General features: G+C 40.3%; 1 pseudogene; it reads left to right on the plus strand.

Annotated features, from left to right (window-relative positions):
• The first annotated feature begins 223 nt into the window (after positions 1-223).
• LOC122477073 lies at positions 224-25416 on the plus strand (annotated as a pseudogene).
• Positions 25417-25999: the final 583 nt, after the last annotated feature.

A 25999-nucleotide genomic window follows, 5' to 3' on the forward strand; every position in this document is an offset into this window, starting at 1 on the left:
TTCCTAGGAATTTGTGACCAACATTGAGAGAATAAGCCTGTATGCCCTTGGGTAAGATAGAAAGAGGAGGAAGCAGTTATGGCCTATTTTAGAGTCTGTGTGTCACACCCTCCTCCCTCTCTTCTGAATCCAAATCTCCACTAAAAGAAGGAAAATAACTTTTATGGCTTGGGAAATCTTGCTCTGACCCATAAGCCACTGGGTCTCTGGGAAGTGGGAATGCATGTCCAGCCCAGAGCCTCCAATGCCTTATAGGGCTAGAAAGGCCTATGTGACCACCTGGGAAGGTGGTGAATGGTTGGCCCAGAGAAGTTTTCTAGTTCCAGAGGATCTAACCCTGGTGAGAAAGAGGGGTGACTGCCACTCAGCCTTGGACAGGTAAGCAGGCTTAGCCAAGCCAGTGTATTCTGGAAAGGCCAGGAATGATGTCATGGGACACTTTGGGCTGCAACAACAGGAAACCACCAAGTGTTTACATTGGCTTACAGAGCACAGGCAGCCTGTTTTTTCTTCACTTCCTCAGTCTATCTGTTTCCTCTAATTCAAATACTATGAAGAAGGACTCACTGCCCAGGGCAGAGAAAGCGGAAGGGAGGCCCCCAAGAGAAACAACCCCCTCCTCAGCCCAAAGGGCTTTACTCTAGCTGGGGCCCTGCCAATAACTGACATTAGGGTAGGGAAAGCAAGGTACTTGGGACATACTCTGAGTGTTATACAACTCTATGGAAAGAAATTTCATAATTCTCCCTAAGATTCAATTCAGGTTCTAAACCATCTTGGACTTCTCCTAAGATCAAATCAGTCACCTAGTCTTGTAAACTCAATTTAATCAAATCCATATAATCAATAGTAATTTGTATGTGAAGTGTTGTATTATGCTGTATTTGTGTGTCTGTGTCAGTGTGCCTCACAGGCAGTGGTGGGATACAAAGATAAAACAACAACAGTTCATACCCTCAATGAATTGACAATAGACTTAATGGCAGTGGGATGTCTTTCATCTATTCCATTCTCTTCATCTCCAAGGTTGTTGCCCCAGTTCAGGATCCCCATCATTTCCAACCTACATGTAACAGTCTCTTAATGGGTCTCCCTGGTTACAGTGATTTAAGATCTTGTGATTTAAGCAAAATGAGAGTCTACACCATGATAGTCACAGTCAAGAGGGACAGAAGTACATATTTGAGAGACCATTATCATCACCATTATCATAGATAGTTAACAGATATTAAGTACTTACTATGTGCTAGGCAACTGATTTAAGTACTCTAGCTAGATTAATTCATTTGATCCTCACAATAATCTTATGAAATATTATCACACATTTTTTCAGGTGAGGGCTCTGAGGCACAGAAAGTATAAGTAACTAGTAAGTTGCAGAGCTAGGATATAAGCCAGGGAAAGCTGACTTTAGAATCCAATCTCTTAACCACTACTATATACTTTACAGAGGTAGCATTTATGGGACTCAATGTTGGGTTAGATATGGGGACTTGGAGCAGTCAAAGATGACTTATGAGTTTCCTGGTCAGGGAACTCTGGTTATACATTAGGACATTCATGCAAGCAGGAAAAACTGAGTCAGAGGAACAGATGTACAGGGAGCAATATGAAGATTTCAGTTTGGTTCATGGCAGGGTTGTTGTTCCTGTGGGATATCCAGAAGATATCAGCTAGATGGTTGGCCATGTGGATTTGAAGTTCTCTTGCCACCTGATCCTTTTTTAGGCTCAGGCATCACTGGCTCTGGGAGACTCCCTTTTACCTCTGAGAATAGCAAATTATTTTTATGTTTCACTCTTACAGCACCCTCCTTTCTTCTTTCACAGCATTCACCCCAGGTTCAATTATTGGTGTAATTACTAGTTTAATGAATAGATTGTTAGCTACGTGTGGACAGGTGTTGTCTATATTAGAATTCTATCCCACATGTCTAACACCATTTCTGGAATATATTATTCACTTAGCTGCTCGTTAATTCATTCATTCAAGAAATATTTATCAAGCACTTAATATTTTCCAGACACTGTTCTAGAAGCTTGTTTAAAAATTTACATAAAGCCCTTGCCCTTGTGGAGCTTACATTCCATTGAGACACACAGTGAATGGCAGTGATTTTATTGGATATTTTTTGTGTCTGTGATCCTGAGTGGAGCTATATTAGTTTATTTATTGAATAAACACCTATTAAGTATTTTATATGTACCAGTCACTTTTTAATCCTCCCATTTAATCCTTGAAACAATCCTGTAAAAGAGATACCATCATTAACCCCATTTATAGAATAGACCACCTGATGTCAGAGAGATTTAGCAACTTACCTTAGATCACACAACTAGTAAGGAGTCAAGTGCAAGTAGTTTACTCACAATACCTGCCAGCTTACTCATTAGAGTACAACACACTGCTTTTGATATGTCCATTCTGTGCTTAAAATGATACATGGGAACCCCTGTAGGGCACCTGATCCAGAAGGAGACCTTGAGAAAATACAGCCATGCAGAAAACTCCCAGCCTAGACCAGGTCTCTTAGGCATCTTCTTGCACTCTCCATTTCTCATAGTGATAGGATAGGCCTATCCTATGTTTAACTCCAGGAATTGGTAGAGCAGCAGTAGCTATAGAACAAATACTTAAAGCCTGGATTCCTGAGGAAGACCCTACCCCCATGCTATTATAGGAAACCTAAACCCCAACTCCTCCTTGGGCCAAGCATCTGGAAGACAAGAGGCAGTGAATATAGTTCCGTGGTTCACCCTCTCCAACCATAAGGTAGACATATGGAAAAGGTTCGAAAACCAAAAGTGAGGCAAGGTTCAAGGACAGGTGGAAGGGGAAATAGACCCACCAGACTGTCCTTTCCTGAGGTTCAGGGCAGAGCTCTGTCTGCATAGCCACCTTCTGCGAAGTGACTCCAAATGCCACAGTGTGAGGAGAGCCAGGCAAGGAAAGGGTGGGGGAGGAGTTGGCAGTTCCTAGATGTGGCCTGGGCTGGGCCTGTATATTACTATGAAACTATGTATGGGGTCTATATGTGAGTGAAATGAAGATAGCATGGCATGAAGCCTGGGCAGGTCTAGGAGGGGAGGAGATACTGAAAGGAATGTCGCAGAGTGAGTAAAGAGTCTCTTTGCCTCGTTTTGTTGCCAAAACATAGTGTGACTGCATATTTCTGAAATAAGTATTTATACTTGCGTGGGAGACATGGCTTATCATATGCATGGCCTGTGCAGACATATGTGTATGTGTGTAAAGTGTTGGGGAAGAATAGTTGTGACAGTGTCTTTGTAATGTCTGTATGTCTGGTTGTGCATGCCAGTTTCTGTGTGGTATTCAAGAACACTAGATATAGGAAGTATGTCTAAGGAAGATGTTGTATGTGAGATGTGCAAGTGAAACATGGGTGAAGTGTGTGGTGTATGCTATGGACTGTGGGGAATACACTAAAGTGAGGTGTTGGCAGAGGGCATAGTGCTCTGGCTGTGTGGTGAATACATGAGCTGTGGAATGGTCAGGTGCATTGGGCCCCCCACTAACATTAACCACATCTCTCTGAACCTCAGCTTTTCAGCTGAAAAATGTGGATAAGCTCTACCTCTACACAAGATTGTATGAAAATTCAGTGAGTTAATCCATGGGAAGTGTCCTACACACAATAGGTGCTCAAGGTATTATTTCTACCATTATTATGACTGTGAAGTAAAGTGGCTGACATCTGGGTCAGAGCAGCGGCTCATTAAAATGTTTGCCAGATTGAAGAATGAATGACTTGCTTGGTTTGTTTTTACCTGTTTGATACTCAGTTGATAACTAAACTGGGTCTTGAATTGGCCCATTATTTTGTCTATGTTGAAAATCCATTCATGATCTCGCGGTCCGTGAGTTCGAACCCCACGTCAGGCTCTGTGCTGACAGCTCAGAGCCTGGAGTCTGTTTCAGAGTCTGTGTCTCCCTCTCTCTCTGACCCTCCCCCGTTCATGGTCTGTCTCTCTCTGTCTCAAAAATAAATAAACGTTAAAAAAATAAAAAAAAGAAAATCCTCAAGTGGGAGCCCTGAAATTTCATATTCCACAGGAGGTAAGGTGGGATGGGAGGGGATGGTGTAAAAGCCAACCAGTCAAGCCTGGACAAAAAGAAGGGGAAGGATAGTACCAGGAGCTCTCTAGGCACTCAAGGAACTGAGTCAAAGTGAGGTGAGGGCAGTGAGGTGCCAGAACCCAAGGAAATATTGTGAAGGATAAGAAACAACTCAATTCTCCATGCCTGGACTGAGCTCTATTCCAAGGCAGTTCTACAACCTAGGTCTCCAGGGCCTGGCACAGGAAGGGACTCATCAAATGGTCATGAATAATAGAAGTCATAGAGTTCCAGGGCCACAAAGTCTTGAGTATAAATTAGGTTTCCTGATTATTACTCATTTCTTTGTATATTGTCTGTCTACTCTGACTAGAGTGTTCTTTACAACCATTTCCCCAGTACCTAAAATAGTACCTGGCACAAAGTAGGTACTTCACAAATGGTTATACTAGAACACAGCAGTAAGAGTAGTATGTATAGCTGTTATTATCACGTTTTCTCTTTTTTATATATTTTATTGCGATAAAATGTATATAACATAAAATTTGCCAATTTAACCATTTTTAAGTGTAGAACTCAGTGGCATTATTTACATTCATTGTTGTGCAATCATCATCACTTATTTCTTAAACAATTCTGTCATCCCAAACAGAAAATATGCAGCCATTAAGCAATAACTCTGAATTGTTCCACTCCCCCAACCACTGGTAACCCCTAATCTACTTTCTGTGTCAATGAATTTGCCTATTCTGGATATTTCATCTAAGTGGAAGCATACCATATTTGACCTTTAGTTTCTGGCTTATTTCACCAAGTATAATGTTTTCAAGGTTCATCCATGTTATGCCACATATGAGAATGTCATTTCTTTATTTTTTTATGTATTTAAATTCATGTTAGTTAACATACAATGTAGTCTTGGCAAGTAATTCATCTCTTACATACGACACCCAGTGATCATCCCAAAAAGTGTTCTCCTTAGTGCACATCACCCATTAACCCATTCCTCAACCACCCCCACCAGTAACCCTCAGTTTGTTCTTTGTATTTAAGAATCTCTTATAATTTGCCTCCGTCTCTGCTTTTATCTTATTTTTCCTTCCCTTAACATATGTTCATTGTTGAATTTCTCAAATTCCACATATGAGTGAAATAATGATATCTGTCATTCTCTGACTTATTTCGCTTAGCATAATAACCTCTAGTTCCATCCACATTGTTGCAAATGGCAATATTTCATTCTTTTTCATCAATGAATAGTATTCCATTACATATATATACCACATCTACTTTATCCACTCATCAGTCAATGGATATTTGGGCTCTGTCCATAATTTGGCAATTGTGGATAGCACCACTATAAACATTGGGAGGCACGTGCCCTTTTGAATCGGCATTTTTGTATCCTTTGGATAAATTCCTAGTAGTGCAATTGCTGGGTTGTAGGGTAGTTCTACCGTTCTTTTAATGAATCTCCATACTGTTTTCGAGAGTGACTACACTAGCTTGCATTCCCACCAACAGTGAAAAATGGTTCCCCTTTCTCTGCATCATTGCCAACATTTGTTTCCTGAGTTGTTTATTTTAGTCATTCTGACAGATGTGAGGTGGTATCTCATTGTGGTTTTGATTTGTACTTCTCTGATGATGAGTAATGTTGAGCATCTTTTCTTTTTTTTTATGAAATTTATTGACAAATTGGTTTCCATACAACACCCAGTGCTCATCCCCAAAGGTGCCCTCCTCAATACCCATCACCCACCCCCCCCTCCCTCCCACCCCCCATCAACCCTCAGCTTGTTCTCAGTTTTCAACAGTCTCTTATGCTTTGGCTCTCTCCCATTCCAACCTCTTTTTTTTTTCCTTCCCCTCCCCCATGGGTTCCTGTTAAGTTTCTCAGGATCCACATAAGAGTGAAACCATATGGTATCTGTCTTTCTCTGTATGGCTTATTTCACTTAGCATCACACTCTCCAGTTCCATCCACGTTGCTACAAAAGGCCATATGTCATTTTTTCTCATTGCCACGTAGTATTCCATTGTGTATATAAAACACAATTTCTTTAACCATTCATCAGTTGATGGACATTTAGGCTCTTTCCATCATTTGGCTATTGTTGAGAGTGCTGCTATGAACATTGGGGTACAAGTGGCCCTATGCATCAGTACTCCTGTATCCCTTGGATAAATTCCTAGCAGTGCTGTTGCTGGGTCATAGGGTAGGTCTATTTTTAATTTTCTGAGGAACCTCCACACTGCTTTCCAGAGCGGCTGCACCAATTTGCATTCCCACCCACAGTGCAAGAGGGTTCCCGTTTCTCCACATCCTCTCCAGCATCTATAGTCTCCTGATTTGTTCATTTTGGCCACTCTGACTGGCGTGAGGTGATACCTGAGTGTGGTTTTGATTTGTATTTCCCTGATGAGGAGCGACGCTGAACATCTTTTCATGTGCCTGTTGGCCATCCGGATGTCTTCTTTAGAGAAGTGGCTATTCATGTTTTCTGCCCATTTCTTCACTGGGTTATTTGTTTTTCGGGTGTGGAGTTTGGTGAGCTCTTTTTAGATTTTGGATACTAGCCCTTTGTCCGATATATCATTTGCGAATATCTTTTCCCATTCCGTTGGTTGCCTTTTAGTTTTGTTGGTTGTTTCCTTTGCTGTGCAGAAGCTTTTTATCTTCATAAGGTCCCAGTAATTCATTTTTGCTTTTAATTCCCTTGCCTTTGGGGATGTGTCGAGTAAGACATTGCTACGGCTGAGGTCAGAGAAGCCTTTTCCTGCTTTCTCCTCTAAGGTTTTGATGGTTTCCTGTCTCCATTCAGGTCCTTTATCCATTTTGAGTTTATTTTTGTGAATGGTGTGAGAAAATGGTCTAGTTTCAACCTTCTGCATGTTGCTGTCCAGTTCTCCCAGCACCATTTGTTAAAGAGGCTGTCTTTTTTCCATTGGATGTTCTTTCCTGCTTTGTCAAAGATGAGTTGGCCATGCTTTTGTGAGTCTAGTTCTGGGGTTTCTATTCTATTCCATTGGTCTATGTGTCTGTTTTGGTGCCACTCCCATGCTGTCTTGATGATGACAGCTTTGTAGTAGAGGCTAAAGTCTGGGATTGTGATGCCTCCTGCTTTGGTCTTCTTCTTCAAAATTCCTTTGGCTATTCGGGGCCTTTTGTGGTTCCATATGAATTTTAGGATTGCTTGTTCTAGTTTCGAGAAGAATGCTGGTGCAATTTTGATTGGGATTGCATTGAATGTGTACATAGCTTTGGGTAGTATTGACATTTTGACAATATATATTTTTCCAATCCATGAGCAGGGAATGTCTTTCCATTTCTTTAAATCTTCTTCAATTTCCTTCATAAGCTTTCTATAGTTTTCAGCATACAGATCCTTTACATCTTTGGTTAGATTTATTCCTAGGTATTTTATGCTTCTTGGTGCAATTGTGAATGGGATCAGTTTCTTTATTTGTCTTTCTGTTGCTTCATTGTTAGTGTATAAGAATGCAACTGATTTCTGTACATTGATTTTGTATCCTGCAACTTTGCTGAATTCCTGTATCAGTTCTAGCAGACTTTTGGTGGAGTCTATCGGATTTTCCATGTATAATATCATGTCATCTGCAAAAAGCGAAAGCTTGACTTCATCTTTGCCAATTTTGATGCCTTTGATTTCCTTTTGTTGTCTGATTGCTGATGCTAGAACTTCCAGCACTATGTTAAACAGCAGCGGTGAGAGTGGGCATCCTTGTCGTGTTCCTGATCTCAGGGAAAAAGCTCTCAGTTTTTCCCCGTTGAGGATGATGTTAGCTGTGGGCTTTTCATAAATGGCTTTGATGATCTTTAAGTATGTTCCTTCTATCCCGACTTTCTCAAGGGTTTTTATTAAGAAAGGGTGCTGGATTTTGTCAAAGGCCTTTTCTTTCTTTTTTTTTTTTTATGAAATTTATTGACAAATTGGTTTCCATACAACACCCAGTGCTCATCCCAAAAGGTGCCCTCCTCAATACCCATCACCCACCCTCTCCTCCCTCCCACCCCCCATCAACCCTCAGCTTGTTCTCAGTTTTTAACAGTCTCTTATGCTTTGGCTCTCTCCCATTCTAACCTCTTTTTTTTTTTCTTCCCCTCCCCCATGGGTTCCTGTTAAGTTTCTCAGGATCCACATAAGAGTGAAACCATATGGTATCTGTCTTTCTCTGTATGGCTTATTTCACTTAGCATCACACTCTCCAGTTCCATCCACGTTGCTACAAAAGGCCATATTTCATTTTTTCTCATTGCCACGTAATATTCCATTGTGTATATAAACCACAATTTCTTTATCCATTCATCAGTTGATGGACATTTAGGCTCTTTCCATAATTTGGCTATTGTTGAGAGTGCTGCTATCAACATTGGGGTACAAGAGGCCCAATGCATCAGTGCTCCTGTATCCCTTGGATAAATTCCTAGCAGTGCTATTACTGGGTCATAGGGTAGGTCTATTTTTAATTTTTTGAGGAACCTCCACACTGCTTTCCAGAGCAGCTGCACCAATTTGCATTCCCACCCACAGTGCAAGAGGGTTCCCGTTTCTCCACATCCTCTCCAGCATCTATAGTCTCCTGATTTGTTCATTTTGGCCACTCTGACTGGCGTGAGGTGATACCTGAGTGTGGTTTTGATTTGTATTTCCCTGATAAGGAGCGACGCTGAACATCTCAAAGGCCTTTTCTGCATCGATTGACAGGATCATATGGTTCTTCTCTTTTTTGTTGTTTATGTGGTGTATCACGTTGATTGATTTGCGAATGTTGAACCAGCCCTGCATCCCAGGAATGAATCCCACTTGATCATGGTGAATAATTCTTTTTATATGCCGTTGAATTCGATTTGCTAGTATCTTATTGAGAATTTTTGCATCCATATTCATCAGGGATATTGGCCTGTAGTTCTCTTTTTTTACTGGGTCTCTGGTTTAGGAATCAAAGTAATACTGGCTTCATAGAATGAGTCTGGAAGTTTTCCTTCCCCTTCTATTTCTTGGAATAGCTTGAGAATGATAGGTATTATCTCTGCTTTAAATGTCTGGTAGAACTCCCCTGGGAAGCCATCTGGTCCTGGACTGTTATTTATTGGGAGATTTTTGATAACCGATTCAATTTCTTCGCTGGTTATGGGTCTGTTCAAGCTTTCTATTTTCTCCTGATTGAGTTTTGGAAGAATGTGGGTGTTCAGGAATTTGTCCATTTCTTCCAGGTTGTCCAATTGGTTGGCATATAATTTTTCATAGTATTCCCTGATAATTGTTTCATCTCTGAGGGATTGGTTTTAATAATTCCATTTTCATTCATGATTTTATCTATTTGGGTCATCTCCCTTTTCTTTTTGAGAAGCCTGGCTAGAGGTTTGTCAATTTTGTTTATTTTTTCAAAAAACCAACTCTTGGTTTCGTTGATCTGCTCTACAGTTTTTTTAGATTCTATATTGTTTATTTCTGCTCTGATCTTTATTATTTCTCTTCTTCTGCTGGGTTTAGGCTGCCTTTGCTGTTCTGCTTCTAGTTCCTTTAGGTGTGCTGTTAGATTTTGTATTTGGGATTTTTCTTGTTTCTTGAGATAGGCCTGGATTGCAATGTATTTTCCTCTCAGGACTGCCTTCGCTGCATCCCAAAGCGTGTGGATTGTTGTATTTTCATTTTCGTTTGTTTCCATATATTTTTAAACTTCTTCTCTAATTGCCTGGTTGACCCACTCATTCGTTAATAGGGTGTTCTTTAACCTCCATGCTTTTGGAGCTTTTCCAGACTTTTTCCTGTGGTTGATTTCAAGCTTCATAGCATTGTGTTCTGAAAGTATGCATGGTATGGTTTCAATTCTTGTATACTTATGAAGGGCTGTTTTGTGACCCAGTATGTGATCTATCTTGGAGAATGTTCCATGTGAACTCGAGAAAAAAGTATATTCTGTTGCTTTGGGATGCAGAGTTATAAATAGATCTGTCAAGTCCATCTGACCCAATATATCATTCAAGGTCTTTGTTTCTTTATTGACCGTGTGTCTAGATGATCTATCCATTTCTGTAAGTTTAGTGTTAAAGTCCCCTGCAATTACCATATTCTTATCAATAAGGTTGCTTATGTTTATGAGTAATTTTTTTATATATTTGGGGGCTCCGGTATTCAGCGCATAGACATTTATAATTGGTAGCTCTTCCTGATGAATAGACCCTGTGATTATTATATAATGCCCTTCTTCATCTCTTGTTACAGCCTTTATTTTAAAGTCTATTTTGTTTGATATAAGTATGGCTACTCCAGCTTTCTTCTGGCTTCCAGTAGCATGATAAATAGTTCTCCATCCCCTCACTCTCAATCTAAAGGTGTCTTCAGATCTAAAATGAGTCTTGTAGACAGCAAATAGATGGGTCTTGTTTTTTTATCCATTCTGATACCCTATGTCTTTTGGTTGGCGCATTTAATTCATTTATATTCAGTGTTATTATAGAAAGATACGGGTTTAGAGTCATTGTGATGTCTCTATGATTTATGCTTGTAGTGATGTCTCTGGTCTTTGTCTCACAGGATCCCCCTTAGGATCTCTTGTAGGGCTGGTTTAGTGGTGACGAATTCCTTCAGTTTTTGTTTGCTTGGGAAAACCTTTATCTCTCCTTCTATTCTAAATGACAGACTTGCTGGATAAAGGATTCTTGGCTGCATATTTTTTCTGTCTAGCACCCTGAAAATCTCGTGCCAATCCTTTCTGGCCTGCCAAGTTTCAAAAGAGAGATCAGTCACGAGTCTTATAGGTCTCCCTTTATATGTTAGGGCATGCTTATCCCTTGCTGCTTTCAGAATTTTCTCTTTATCCTTGTATTTTGCCAGTTTCACTATGATATGTCGTGCAGAAGATCGATTCAAGTTATGTCTGAAGGGAGTTCTCTGTGCCTCTTGGATTTCAATGCCTTTTTCCTTCCCAAGTTCAAGGAAGTTCTTAGCTATTATTTCTTCAAGTACCCCTTCAGCACCTTTCTCTCTCTCTTCCTCCTCTGGGATACCAATTATGCATATATTATTTCTTTTTAGTGTATCACTTATTTCTCTAATTTTCCCCTCATACTCCTGGATTTTTTTATCTCTCTTTTTCTCAGCTTCCTCTTTTTCCATAATTTTATCTTCTAGTTCACCTATTCTCTCCTCCGCCTCTTCAGTCAGAGCCATGGTCATTACCATTTTATTTTGCATCTCGTTTAAAGCGGGTTTCAGCTCCTCCTGACTGTTCCTTAGTCCCTTGATCTCTGTAGCAATAGATTCTCTTCTGTCCTCTGTACTGTTTTCAATCCCAGCGATTAATTTTATGACTAGTATACTTTTTAAAAAAAAAATTTTAATGTTTATTATTTTTGTGACAGAGAGAGAGCATGAACAGGGGAGGGTCAGAGAGAGAGGGAGACACAGAATCTGAAGCAGTCTCCAGGCTCTGAGCTGCCAGCACAAAGCCTGATGCAGGGCTCGAACTCATGGTCCTTGAGATCATGACCTGAGCCTAAGTCGGATGCTTAACCGACTGAGCCACCCAGGCGCCCCCATGACTATTATTCTAAATTCACTTTCTGTTATATTATTTAAATCCTTTTTGATCAGCTCATTAGCTGTTGTTTTTTCCTGGAGAATCTTTTGAGCGGAATTCTTCCATTTGGTCATTTTGGATAGTCCCTGGAGTGGTGGGGTCCTGCAGGGCACTTCCCCTGTGCTGTGGTGTATAACTGGAGTTGGTGGGTGGGGCCGCAGTCAGACCTGATGTCTGCCCCCAGCCCACCGCTGGGGCCACAGACAGACTGGTGTGTGCCTTCTCTTCCCCTCTCCTAGGAGCGGGATTCACTGCGGGGTGGCATGGCCCATCTGGGCTACTTGCACACTGCCAGGCTTGTGATGCCGGGGATCTGGCGTATTAGCTGGGGTGGGTAGGCAAGGTGCACGGGGGCAGGAGGGGCAGGCTTAGCTCGCTTCTCCTTAGGTGATCCACTTCAGGAGGGGCCCTTTGGCAACAGGAAGGAGTCAGACCCGCTGCCAGAGGGATGGATCCGCAGAAGCACAGCTTTGGGTGTTTGCGAGGAGCAAGCAATTTCCCTGGCAGGAACTGGTTCCCTCTGGGATTTTGGCTGGGGGATGGGCGAGGGAGATGGCACTGGTGAGCATCTTTGTTCCCTGCCAAACTGAGCTCTGTTGTCCCAGGGCTCAGCATCTCTCCCTCCCTTTGTCCTCCAGCCTTCCTGCTTTCTGAGCAGAGCTGTTAACTAAGGACCTCCCAGATGCTAAGTCACGCTTGCTGTGGGAACACACTCCGTCTGGCCCCTCCCCTTTTGCAAGCCAGACTCGGGGGCTCTGCTTGGCCGGCAGGCTGCCCCTCTGCCCCGGCTCCCTCCTGCCAGTCCATGCAGTGCGCACTGCCTCTCCGCCCTTCCTACCCTCTTCAGTGGGCCTCTCGTCTGCGCTTGGCTCCAGAGGCTCCATTCTGCTAGTCTTCTGGTGGTTTTCTGGGTTATTCAGGCAGGTGTAGGTGGAATCTAACTGATCAGCAGTAGGCGCGGTGAGCCCTGCGTCCTCCTACGCCACCATCTTTCCAAAATTTCATCGATAAGTTCTTTATAGATTGTGGATACTAATCCTTTATCTGATGTCATTTGCAAATATCTTCTTCCATTCTGTCAGTTGCTCTTTAGTCTTATTGATGTTTTTCTTTGCTGTGCAGAAGCTTTTTTATCTTGATGAGGTCCCAATAGTTCATTTTTGCTTATATTTACCTTGCCTCTGAAGTCACGTCAAGAGAGAAGTTGTGAACACAACAGGGATGTCCACTCTCACCACTGGTGTTCAATGGAGTACTGGATGTCCTAGCCTCAGCAATCAGAAAACAAAAAGAAATAAAAAGTATCCATATCAGCGAGGAAGCATCCATATCAAGCATCCATTTACTCTTTGCAGATGATATGATACTCTACATGGAGAACCTGAAAGACTCCACCAAAATACTACTAGAGCTGATACAAGAATTCAACAATATCACAGGATATAAAATCAAAGTACAGAAATCAGTTGCATTTCTATACACCAGTAATAAAGCAGCAGAAAGAGATATCAATAATCGATCCCATTTACAATTGCACCAAAACCCCTAAGACACCTGGGAATAAACCTAACCAAAGAGGTGAAAAATCTATACATGAAATCTATAGATAGCTTATGAAAGCAATTGAAGAATGCACAAAAAATTGAAAAATCTTCCATTGCTCATGAAGTGGAAGAACAAATATTGTTAAAATGTCAATACTATCCAAAGCAATCTACAATTCAATGCAATCCCTATCAAAATAGCACCAGTATTCTTCACAGAGCTAGAAAAAGCAATCCTAAAATTTGTGTGGGACCACAAAAGACTTGAAATAGCCAAAGTAACATTAAAAAAGAAAACCAAAGCGGGAGGCATCACAATTCCAGGCTTCAAGGTGTATTACAAAGCTGTAATCATCAAGATGGATGGTACTGGCACAAAAACAGACACATGGATCAGTGGAATAGAATAGAACACCCAGAAATGGATTCACAAATATGTGGCCAACTCATCTTTGGCAAAGCAGGGAAGAGTATCTAATGGACAAAAAGTCTCTTTAGCAAATGGTGCTGGGAGAAGTGCAGAACGACATGCAGAAGAATGAAATTGGACCTCTTTCTTGCATCATACACATAAATAAATTCAAAATGTATCAAAGACCTAAATGTGAGACACGAAAATATCAAAACCCTACAGGATAAAACAAGCAGCAACCTCTCTGAGAATGTCATTTCTTTTGGTGGTTGAATAATATTCCATTATATATATATATATATATATCCATTTTATTTATCCATTCATTTGTTTATGGACACTTGGGTTGCTTCCCAATTGTGGCCACTGTGCATAATGCTGGAATGAAATTGAGATATAAGTATCAGTTTGAGTCTGTATTTTCAATTCTTTTGGGTATATATACATATATATATGGAATTGCTTAGGTCATATATAATTCCATGTTTGGCTTTTTGAGGAACTGTCAAATTGTTTTCCATAGTGACTGCACTATTCATTTAACATTTCCATCGGAAGTATATGAGGGTTTGAATTTCTCTATAACTTTGCCAACACTTTTCATTTTTAAGCTTTTGATATTTATTTATTTATTTATTTATTATTTAGAATTGTGATAAAATATATATAACATAAAATTTACCATCTTGGGGTGCTTGGGTGGCTCAGTCAGTTAAGCATCCGACTTCACCTCAGGTCATGATCTCACAGTTCATGAGTTCAAGCCATACATCAGGCTCTGTGCTGATAGCTCAGAGCCTGGGACCTGCTTCAGATTCTGTGTCTCCTTCTCTCTGCCCCTCTCCTGCTTGTTCTCTCTCTCAAAAATAAATAAATAAACATTAAAAAATATTATTATATATATGTGTGTGTGTGCATATATATATATATAATTTATTGTCAAATTGGTTTCCATACAACACCCAGTGCTCATCCCAAGTGCCCTCCTCAGTGCCCATCACACACTATGCCCTATCCCCCACTCCCCATCAACCTTCAGTTTGTTCTCATGGTTTGCCTCCTTCCCTCTCTGTAACTTTTTTCCCCCTTCCCCTCCCCTCTGGTCCTCTATTAAGTTTCTCAAGATACACATAACGGTGAAAACATATGGTATCTTTCTCTGCCTATTTCAATAAAAATTCATCTTAATTATTTTAAAGTGCACAGTTCAGTATTGTTATCACATTCACATTGTAGTGCAAACAATATCCAGAACTCTTTTCATCTTATAAAACTGAAGCTCTATATCCATTACACAATTTCCTATTTGTCTTTTTTCCTGGCAACTACCATTCTACCTTCTGTCTCAATTTTACTCTGGATACCTCATATACATGGAGTCATACAGGATTTGCCTTTTGGTTACTGGTTTATTTCACTTAGCATAATGTCCTCAAGATTCATCCATGTTGTAGCCTGTGTCAGCATTTCCATTATTTAAAAGGTTAAATAATATTTCATCATGTGCACATACCACATTTTGCTTATCCATTCATCCGATGATGGGCACTTGGGTTGCTTCCACATTTTGGCTATTGTTAACAATGCTGCTGTGAACATGGGTGTCAAGATTCTACTTCATTTTTTTAAAACTATTTTTTTAATTCAAGTTAGATAACATATAGTGTAGTCTTGATTTCAGGAGTAGAACCCAGTTATTCATCTCTTACATATGACACCCAGTGCTAATCCCAAAAAGTCCCCTCCTTAATGTCCATCACCCATTTAACCCATAACCTCCCCAGCAACCCTCAGATTTTTCTATTTAAGAGTTTTATGGTTTGCCTACCTCTCTGCTTTTGTCTTATTTTTCCTTCTCTTCCCCTATCAAATTCTAAATATGAGTGAAATCATATATCTCTCTTTCTCTGACTGATATACCCAGAAGTGGAATTGCTGGATCATATAGTAATTTTATTTTCAATTTTTTGAGGAACTGTCATACTGTTTTCCATAGCAACTATACCAGTTTAAATTCCCATCAACAGGGCACAAGTATATTAATGTCCCCACATCCTCACCACACTCCATTCTTTTCATATTATAGTTATCTTAATGGCTAAGTGATATCTCATTGTGGTTTTGGTGAACATTTCCCTAATGAATATGATGTTCAGCATATTTTCATGTGTTTATTTGACATTTTATATCTTCCTGGAGAAATGGCTATTCAAATCTTTTGCTTATTTGTCCCAGTGCCTCAACATTTATTTATTTATTTAGGTATGTATGTATGTATGTATGTATTAATTTTAATTCCAGTGAATGAAAATACAGTGTTATATTAGTTTCGGATGTAAAATATAGTAATTCAACACTTCCATACATCATGCTTTGCTCATCACAAGTGCACTCTTTAATATCCGTCACTTATTTATTCCATCCCCCCAACCACCTCCCCTTTGGTAACCATCAGTTTGATCTCTATATTTAAGAGTCTTTTTTCTTAATTTCAATCTCTCCTTCTTATTTTTTCCCTTTCTTTTTTGTTTCTTAAATTCCACATATGAGTGAAATCATGTCTTTCTCTGACTGACTTATTTTGCTTAGCGTTATACTTTGTAGCTCCATACATGTCGTCACAAATTCTTTTGCCTAATCTTTTTTTACTTTTTTGTTTTTTTTTTGGTGAGTTGTAAGAGTTCTTTATATATTCTGAATATTAAACTCTTATCACATATATGATTTGTAAATGTTTTCTGTCATTATGTAGGTTTTCTTTTCAGTTTCTTGATAATGTCCTTCAATACACAAAAGATTTTAATTTTGATAAAGTCCAATTTATCTACTTTAAGTTTTGTTCCTTTGGTGTCATAGCTAAGAATGCCAAATCCAAGATCATGAAGATTCACATCTATGTTTTTTATAAAGGTTTTATAGTTATAGCTTTTTCTTAAATGTTTATTTTTGAGAGAGAGAGAGCACAAGCGGGGTAGGGACAAAGAAAGAGTGGGACAGAGGATCTGAAGTGAGCTCTGAGCTGACAGCAGAGAGCATGAGATGGCGCCCAAACTCATGAACCGTGAGATCATGACCTGAGCCTAAGTCGGACACTTAACTGAGTGAGCCGCCCAGGTGCCCTATGGTTTTAGCTTTTATATTTAGGCCACTGATGGATTTTGACTTGATTTTTTAAAGTATAATTTATTGTCAAATTGGTTTCCATACAACACCCAGTGCTCATCCAAACAAGTGCCCTCCTCAGTGCCCATCACCCACTTTCCCCTCTCTCTACCCCCCATCAACCCTCAGTTTGTTCTCAGTATTCAAGAGTCTCTTATGGTTTGCCTCCCTTCCTCTCTGTTTATAACTTTTTTTCCCTTCCCTCCCCCATGGCCTTCTGTTAAGTTTTTCGAGATCCACATATGAGTGAAACATATGGTATCGGTCTTTCTCTGACTGACATTTCACTTAGCATAATACCCTCCAGTTCCATCCACATTGCTGAAAATGGCCATATTTCATTCTTTATCATTGCTATTGACTTTATTTTTGTATATGGTATGAGGCCAGAGTCCAATTTCATTATTTTTCATGTGGAAGTCCAATTGTTCCAGCATCATCCATTGAAAAAACTATTTTCTTAGAATCAGGGCAAGATGGCGGCTTAGGAGGACGCTGGGCTCACCGCACGTCCTGCTGATCACTTAGATTCCATCTACACCTGCCTAAATAACCCAGAAAACCGCCAGAGGATTAGCAGAACAGAGTCGCCGGAGCCAAACGCAGACGAGAGGCCCACGGAAGAGGGTAGGAAGGGCGGCGAGGCGGTGCGCGCTCCACGGACTGGCGGGAGGGAGCCAGGGCGGAGGGGCGGCTCGCCGGCCAAGCAGAGCCCCCGAGTCGGGCTTGCAAAAGCGGAGGGGCCGGGCGGACTGTGTTCCGACAGCAAGCGCGACTTAGCGTCTGGGAGGTCAGAAATTAACAGCTCTGCTCGGAAAGCGGGAAGGCTGGAGGACAAAGGGAGGGAGAGCTGCTGAGCCCCCTGACAACAGAGCTCAGTTTGGTGGGGAACAAAGGCGCTCGCCAGCGCCATTTCCCCCGCCCATCCCCCAGCCGAAATCCCAAAGGGAACCGGTTCCTGCCAGGGAACTTGCTCGCTCCGCGCAAACACCCAACTCTGCGCTTCTGCGGAGCCAAACCTCCGGTAGCGGATCTGACTCCCTCCCGCTGCCACAGGGCCCCTCCTGAAGCAGATCACCTAAGGAGAAGCGATCTAAGCCTGCCCCTCCTGCCCCCGAGCACCTTGCCTACCCACCCCAGCTAATACGCCAGATCCCCAGCATCACAAGCCTGGCAGGGTGCAAGTAGCCCAGACGAGCCACACCACCCCACAGTGAATCCCGCCCCTAGGAGAGGGGAAGAGAAGGCACACACCAGTCTGACTGTGGCCACAGCGGTGGGCTGGGGGCAGACATCAGGTCTGACTGCGGCCCCGCCCACCAACTCCAGGTATACACCACAGCACAGGGGAAGTGCCCTGCAGGTCCTCACCACGCCAGGGACTATCCAAAATGACCAAGCGGAAGAACTCCCCTCAGAAGAATCTCCAGGAAATAACAACAGCTAATGAGCTGATCAAAAAGGATTTAAATAATATAACAGAAAGTGAATTTAGAATAATAGTCATAAAATTAATCGCTGGGCTTCAAAACAGTATACAGGACAGCAGAGAATCTCTTGCTACAGAGATCAAGGGACTAAGGAACAGTCACGAGGAGCTGAAAAACGCTTTAAACGAAATGCATAACAAAATGGAAACCACCACAGCTCGGCTTGAAGAGGCAGAGGAGAGAATAGGTGAACTAGAAGATAAAGTTATGGAAAAAGAGGAAGCTGAGAAAAAGAGAGATAAAAAAATCCAGGAGTATGAGGGGAAAATTAGAGAATTAAGTGATACACTAAAAAGAAATAATATACGCATAATTGGTATCCCAGAGGAGGAAGAGAGAGGGAAAGGTGCTGAAGGGGTACTTGAAGAAATCATAGCTGAGAACTTCCCTGAACTGGGGAAGGAAAAAGGCATTGAAATCCAAGAGGCACAGAGAACTCCCTTCAGACGTAACTTGAATCGATCTTCTGCACGACATATCATAGTGAAACTGGCAAAATACAAGGATAAAGAGAAAATTCTGAAAGCAGCAAGGGGTAAACGTGCCCTCACATATAAAGGGAGACCTATAAGACTCGTGACTGATCTCTCTTTTGAAACTTGGCAGGCCAGAAAGAATTGGAACGAGATTTTCAGGGTGCTAGACAGAAAAAATATGCAGCCAAGAATCCTTTATCCAGCAAGTCTGTCATTTAGAATAGAAGGAGAGATAAAGGTCTTCCCAAACAAACAAAAACTGAAGGAATTTGTCACCACTAAACCAGCCCTACAAGAAATCCTAAGGGGGACCCTGTGAGACAAAGTCCCAGAGACATCACTATAAGCATAAAACATACAGACATCACAATGACTCTAAACCCGTATCTTTCTATAATAACACTGAATGTAAATGGATTAAATGCGCCAACCAAAAGACATAGGGTATCAGAATGGATAAAAAAACAAGACCCATCTATTTGCTGTCTACAAGAGACTCATTTTAGACCTGAGGACACCTTTAGATTGAGAGTGAGGGGATGGAGAACTATTTATCATGCGACTGGAAGCCAAAAGAAAGCTGGAGTAGCCATACTTATATCAGACAAACTAGACTTTAAATTAAAGGCTGTAACAAGAGATGAAGAAGGACATTATATAATAGTTACAGGGTCTATCCATCAGGAAGAGCTAACAATTATCAATGTCTATGCACCGAATACCGGAGCCCCCAAATATATAAAACAATTACTCATAAACATAAGCAAACTTATTGACAAGAATGTGGTAATTGCAGGGGACTTTAATACACCACTTACAGAAATGGATAGATCAACTAGACACACGGTCAATAAAGAAACAAGGGCCCTGAATGAGACATTGGATGAGATGGACTTGACAGATATATTTAGAACTCTGCATCCCAAAGCAACAGAATATACTTTCTTCTCGAGTGCACATGGAACATTCTCCAAGATAGATCATATACTGGGTCACAAAACAGCCCTTCATAAGTTTACAAGAATTGAAATTACACCATGCTTACTTTCAGACCACAATGCCATGAAGCTTGAAATCAACCACAGGAAAAAGTCTGGAAAACCTCCAAAAGCATGGAGGTTAAAGAACACCCTACTAACGAATGAGTGGGTCAACCAGGCAATTAGAGAAGAAATTAAAAAATATATGGAAACAAACGAAAATGAAAATACAACAATCCAAACGCTTTGGGACGCAGCAAAGGCAGTCCTGAGAGGAAAATACATTGCAATCCAGGCCTATCTCAAGAAACAAGAAAAATCCCAAATACAAAATCTAACAGCACACCTAAAGGAACTAGAAGCAGAACAGCAAAGGCAGCCTAAGCCCAGCAGAAGAAGAGAAATAATAAAGATCAGAGCAGAAATAAACAATATAGAAACTAAAAAAACTGTAGAGCAGATCAACGAAACCAAGAGTTGGTTTTTTGAAAAAATAAACAAAATTGACAAACCTCTAGCCAGGCTTCTCAAAAAGAAAAGGGAGATGACCCAAATAGATAAAATCATGAATGAAAATGGAATGATTACAACCAATCCCTCAGAGATACAAACAATTATCAGGGAATACTATGAAAACTTATATGCCAACAAATTGGACAACCTGGAAGAAATGGACAAATTCCTGAACACCCACACGCTTCCAAAACTCAATCAGGAGGAAATAGAAAGCTTGAACAGACCCATAACCAGCGAAGAAATTGAATCGGTTATCAAAAATCTCCCAACAAATAAGAGTCCAGGACCAGATGGCTTCCCAGGGGAGTTCTACCAGACGTTTAAAGCAGAGATAATACCTATCATTCTCAAGCTATTCCAAGAAATAGAAAGGGAAGGAAAACTTCCAGACTCATTCTATGAAGCCAGTATTACTTTGATTCCTAAACCAGACAGAGACCCAGTAAAAAAAGAGAACTACAGGCCAATATCCCTGATGAATATGGATGCAAAAATTCTCAATAAGATACTAGCAAATCGAATTCAACGGCATATAAAAAGAATTATTCACCATGATCAAGTGGGATTGATTCCTGGGATGCAGGGCTGGTTCAACATTCGCAAATCAATCAACGTGATACATCACATTAACAAAAAAAGAGAGAAGAACCATATGATCCTGTCAATCGATGCAGAAAAGGTCTTCGACAAAATCCAGCACCCTTTCTTAATAAAAACCCTTGAGAAAGTCGGGATAGAAGGAACATACTTAAAGATCATAAAAGCCATTTATGAAAAGCCCACAGCTAACATCATCCTCAACGGGGAAAAACTGAAAGCTTTTTCCCTGAGATCAGGAACACGACAAGGATGCCCACTCTCACCGCTGCTGTTTAACATAGTGCTGGAAGTTCTAGCATCAGCAATCAGACAACAAAAGGAAATCAAAGGCATCAAAATTGGCAAAGATGAAGTCAAGCTTTCGCTTTTTGCAGATGACATGATATTATACATGGAAAATCCGATAGACTCCACCAAAAGTCTGCTAGAACTGATACAGGAATTCAGCAAAGTTGCAGGATACAAAATCAATGTACAGAAATCAGTTGCATTCTTATACACTAACAATGAAGCAACAGAAAGACAAATAAAGAAACTGATCCCATTCACAATTGCACCAAGAAGCATAAAATACCTAGGAATAAATCTAACCAAAGATGTAAAGGATCTGTATGCTGAAAACTATAGAAAGCTTCTGAAGGAAATTGAAGAAGATTTAAAGAAATGGAAAGACATTCCCTGCTCATGGATTGGAAAAATAAATATTGTCAAAATGTCAATACTCCCCAAAGCTATCTACACATTCAATGCAATCCCAATCAAAATTGCACCAGCATTCTTCTCGAAACTAGAACAAGCAATCCTAAAATTCATATGGAACCACAAAAGGCCCCGAATAGCCAAAGGAATTTTGAAGAAGAAGACCAAAGCAGGAGGCATCACAATCCCAGACTTTAGCCTCTACTACAAAGCTGTCATCATCAAGACAGCATGGTATTGGCACCAAAACAGACACATAGACCAATGGAATAGAATACAAACCCCAGAACTAGACCCACAAACGTATGGCCAAATCATCTTTGACAAAGCAGGAAAGAACATCCAATGGAAAATAGGCAGTCTCTTTAACAAATGGTGCTGGGAGAACTGGACAGCAACATGCAGAAGGTTGAAACTAGACCACTTTCTCACACCATTCACAAAAATAAACTCAAAATGGATAAAGGACCTAAATGTGAGACAGGAAACCATCAAAACCTTAGAGGAGAAAGCAGGAAAAGACCTCTCTGACCTCAGCCGTAGCAATCTCTTACTCGACACATCCCCAAAGGCAAGGGAATTAAAAGCAAAAGTGAATTACTGGGACCTTATGAAGATAAAAAGCTTCTGCACAGCAAAGGAAACAACCAACAAAACTAAAAGGCAACCAACGGAATGGGAAAAGATATTTGCAAATGACATATCGGACAAAGGGCTAGTATCCAAAATCTATAAAGAGCTCACCAAACTCCACACCCGAAAAACAAATAACCCAGTGAAGAAATGGGCAGAAAACATGAATAGACACTTCTCTAAAGAAGACATCCGGATGGCCAACAGACACATGAAAAGATGTTCAGCGTCGCTCCTTATCAGGGAAATACAAATCAAAACCACACTCAGGTATCACCTCACGCCAGTCAGAGTGGCCAAAATGAACAAATCAGGAGACTATAGATGCTGGAGAGGATGTGGAGAAACGGGAACCCTCTTGCACTGTTGGTGGGAATGCAAATTGGTGCAGCTGCTCTGGAAAGCAGTGTGGAGGTTCCTCAGAAAATTAAAAATAGACCTACCCTATGACCCAGCAATAGCACTGCTAGGAATTTATCCAAGGGATACAGGAGCACTGATGCATAGGGCCACTTGTACCCCAATGTTCATAGCAGCACTCTCAACAATAGCCAAATTATGGAAAGAGCCTAAATGTCCATCAACTGATGAATGGATAAAGAAATTGTGGTTTATATACACAATGGAATATTACATGGCAATGAGAAAAAATGAAATATGGCCTTTTGTAGCAACGTGGATGGAACTGGAGAGTGTGATGCTAAGTGAAATAAGCCATACAGAGAAAGACAGATACCATATGGTCTCACTCTTATGTGGATCCTGAGAAACTTAACAGGAACCCATGGGGGAGGGGAAGGAAAAAAAAAAAAAAGAGGTTAGAATGGGAGAGAGCCAAAGCATAAGAGACTGTTAAAAACTGAGAACAAACTGAGGGTTGATGGGGGGTGGGAGGGAGGAGAGGGTTGGTGATGGGTATTGAGGAGGGCACCTTTTGGGATGAGCACTGGGTGTTGTATGGAAACCAATTTGTCAATAAATTTCAGAAAAAAAAAATTAAAAAAAAAAAAAGGAATATACATTAAAAAAAAAAACAAAAAAACAAAAAAACTATTTTCTCCTCATTGAATGGTCTTGGTACCCTTGTCAAAAATCAATTGGAAATCGGTGTATGTATTTATTTCTGGGCTTTCAATTCTATTCCATTGGTCTATATGTCTGTACTTATGCTGTCACCACACTTTTTTGATGACTGTATATTTACAGTAATTTTAAAATTGGGGAAAGATCCCTCCAGAATTCTGGCTTTCTACTTTTTTTCAAGAATGTTTTGGCTTACAACTCTATATGAATTTAAGGGTTGGCTTTTCCATTTTTCAAAAAAGACTGCTGGAATATGGTAGGGATTACATTGAATCTGTAGATTGCTAGGGTAGTAATATTGATACTTTAACAATAGTAAGTCTTCATACCACTAGCATAGGGTGTTTCATTTACTTAAATCTTATTAATTTTCTTCAGCATATCTTATAGTTTCAGTGTACACTTATTTCACCTTGTTGGTTAAATTTATTCCTAGGTATTGAATTCTTTTACATGTGATTTTAAGTGTAATTGCTTTCTTAATTTCTTTTTTCTTTTTGGATTGCTCATTGCTGGTGAATACAAATACAAATGATTTTGTATGCTGATATTGCATTCTGAAACTTGGCTGAATTTGTTTATCAGCTCTACTACTAGATTTTTTTTAGTGAATTCTTTGGGATTTTTCAATATATGGGATTATGTTATTTGTGAATAAAGATAATTCTACTTTTTTTCTTTACAATTGGGTGCTTGTTATTTCTTTCTTTGTGTGTCTTATTGCTCTAGCTAGAACTTCCAGTAAAATGTTTAATAGCAATGGTAAAAGTAGGCATTTTTGTCTTGATCAAGATTTTAAGAATAAAGCTGTCAAGTCTCTTACAACTGAGTATGATATTAGCTGGGTTTTTCATAAATGTAATTGCCCATGTTGAGGACATTCACTTTGATTCCTTGCTTTCTGACTTTTTTTTATCATTAAAGGGTGTGCATTTTGTGAAATGCCTTTTCTGCCTCATTTGAAATGATTATGTGATTTTTACCTTCATTCTATTATTGTGATATGTTACATTGATAGATTTTCTTATTCTTTGATCCATTTAATTTTTAAGATTATGCTGTTTAGGGGACCAGCTGCCACCAAGTCTGGACCCAACCTTGTGCACTGTCAATGCCTGTGCACCCACCCGACATGCACTCCCAATTATTTTTGGTTCTAAGTCAAATACAGCAGCTCTCAAGGATCAGTTGATTCAGAATATTCTTAAGACTATACCCCCCAGATAAGATTACGGTTGTTAGGGTTGCTGTTGTTAGCATGGCTTGTGGCCATCTGTATTTTAATGAAGGACTTGTCAAATGAACTTGCTCTTGTTGATGTCGTGGAAGACAAATTGAAACGAGAGATGACGAATCTCCAGCATGGAAGGCTTTTCCTTAGAACACCAAAATTTGTCTCTGGCAAAGACTATAATGTGACTACAAACTCCAAGCTGGTTATTTTCACAGAGAAAAAACCTTCTTAATTTGGTCCAGCATAACGTGAACATTTTAAATTAATCATTCTTAATATAGTAAAATACAGCCTAAACTGCAAGTTGTTTGTTGTTTCCAATCCAATGGGTATCTTGACCTATGTGGCTTGGAAGATAAGTGGCTTTCCCAAAAACCGTGTTACTGGAAGTGGTTGTAATCTGGGTTCATTCTGGTTCCATTACTTAATTGGGGAAAGGCTGGGAGTTCACCCATTAAGCTGGCATAGGTGGGTCCCTGGGGAGCATGGAGATTCTAGTGTGCCTCTATGCAGTGGAGTAAATGTTGCTGGCGTCTTCCTTAAGAATCTTCACCCTGACTTAGGCACTGATGCAGATAAGGAACAATGGAAAGAGGTTCACAAATAGGTGGTTGACAGTGCCTATGAGGTTATCAAACTGAAAAGGCTACACTTCCTGAGCCATTGGGCTATTTGTGGAAGATTTGGAAGAAAGTATAATGAAGAATCATCGGCAGGTGCATCCAATTTCCATCATGACTAAGGGTCTCTATGGAATAAAAGATGCTGTTTACCTTAGTGTTCTTTGCATCTTGGGACAGAATGGAATCTCAGATGTTGTGAAGGTGACTCTGACTCCTGAGGAAGAGGCCCATTTGAAGAATAGTGCAGATACACTTTGGGGGATCCAAAAAGAACTGTAGTTTTAAAGTTTTCTTATGTTGTACCAGTTCACTGTCTAGACTATAACAGGATTTTAGCTGGAGGTTGTATATATCATCCTTATTATCTGATCTATTACTCAAGTAGTATTAAAATGGCTTAGGAAAAGCATCAGTTTCCTAAAGTTACAAATAGGAATGGTTCACAAAACCCTGCAGCTATATCCTGATGCTGGATGGTACTTGTGTAGTCCTAAATTGGTTAATGTAAAATAGTTCCACCACTTGAAAGGCACCACTGTCAACCACCTATTCACCACTGTCAGTCACTGATGCAGGCTTCAAAGCCACAGACTCTGGGATCATGATCTGAGCCGAAGTCGGATGCTTAACTGACTGAGCCACCCAGACACCCCATTGGGAGGAGTAATTTATATTTGTTAAGTTTAGTTAGTTTGCAGTGTTGTGAAAGTCTTTTATTTTTTTATTTATCTTCTGTCTAAATGTTCTATTTATGATCGAAAGTGGGATATTAAGTTTCTCACTCTTATCGTACAATTGTTTATTTCTCACTTTAATTTTGTCAATATTTGCTTTATATTTAGGTGGCTCAATTGTTTGGTGC

The sequence above is a fragment of the Prionailurus bengalensis genome, chromosome X (assembly GCF_016509475.1).
Source record: "Prionailurus bengalensis isolate Pbe53 chromosome X, Fcat_Pben_1.1_paternal_pri, whole genome shotgun sequence".
Classification (NCBI taxonomy): domain Eukaryota; kingdom Metazoa; phylum Chordata; class Mammalia; order Carnivora; family Felidae; genus Prionailurus; species Prionailurus bengalensis.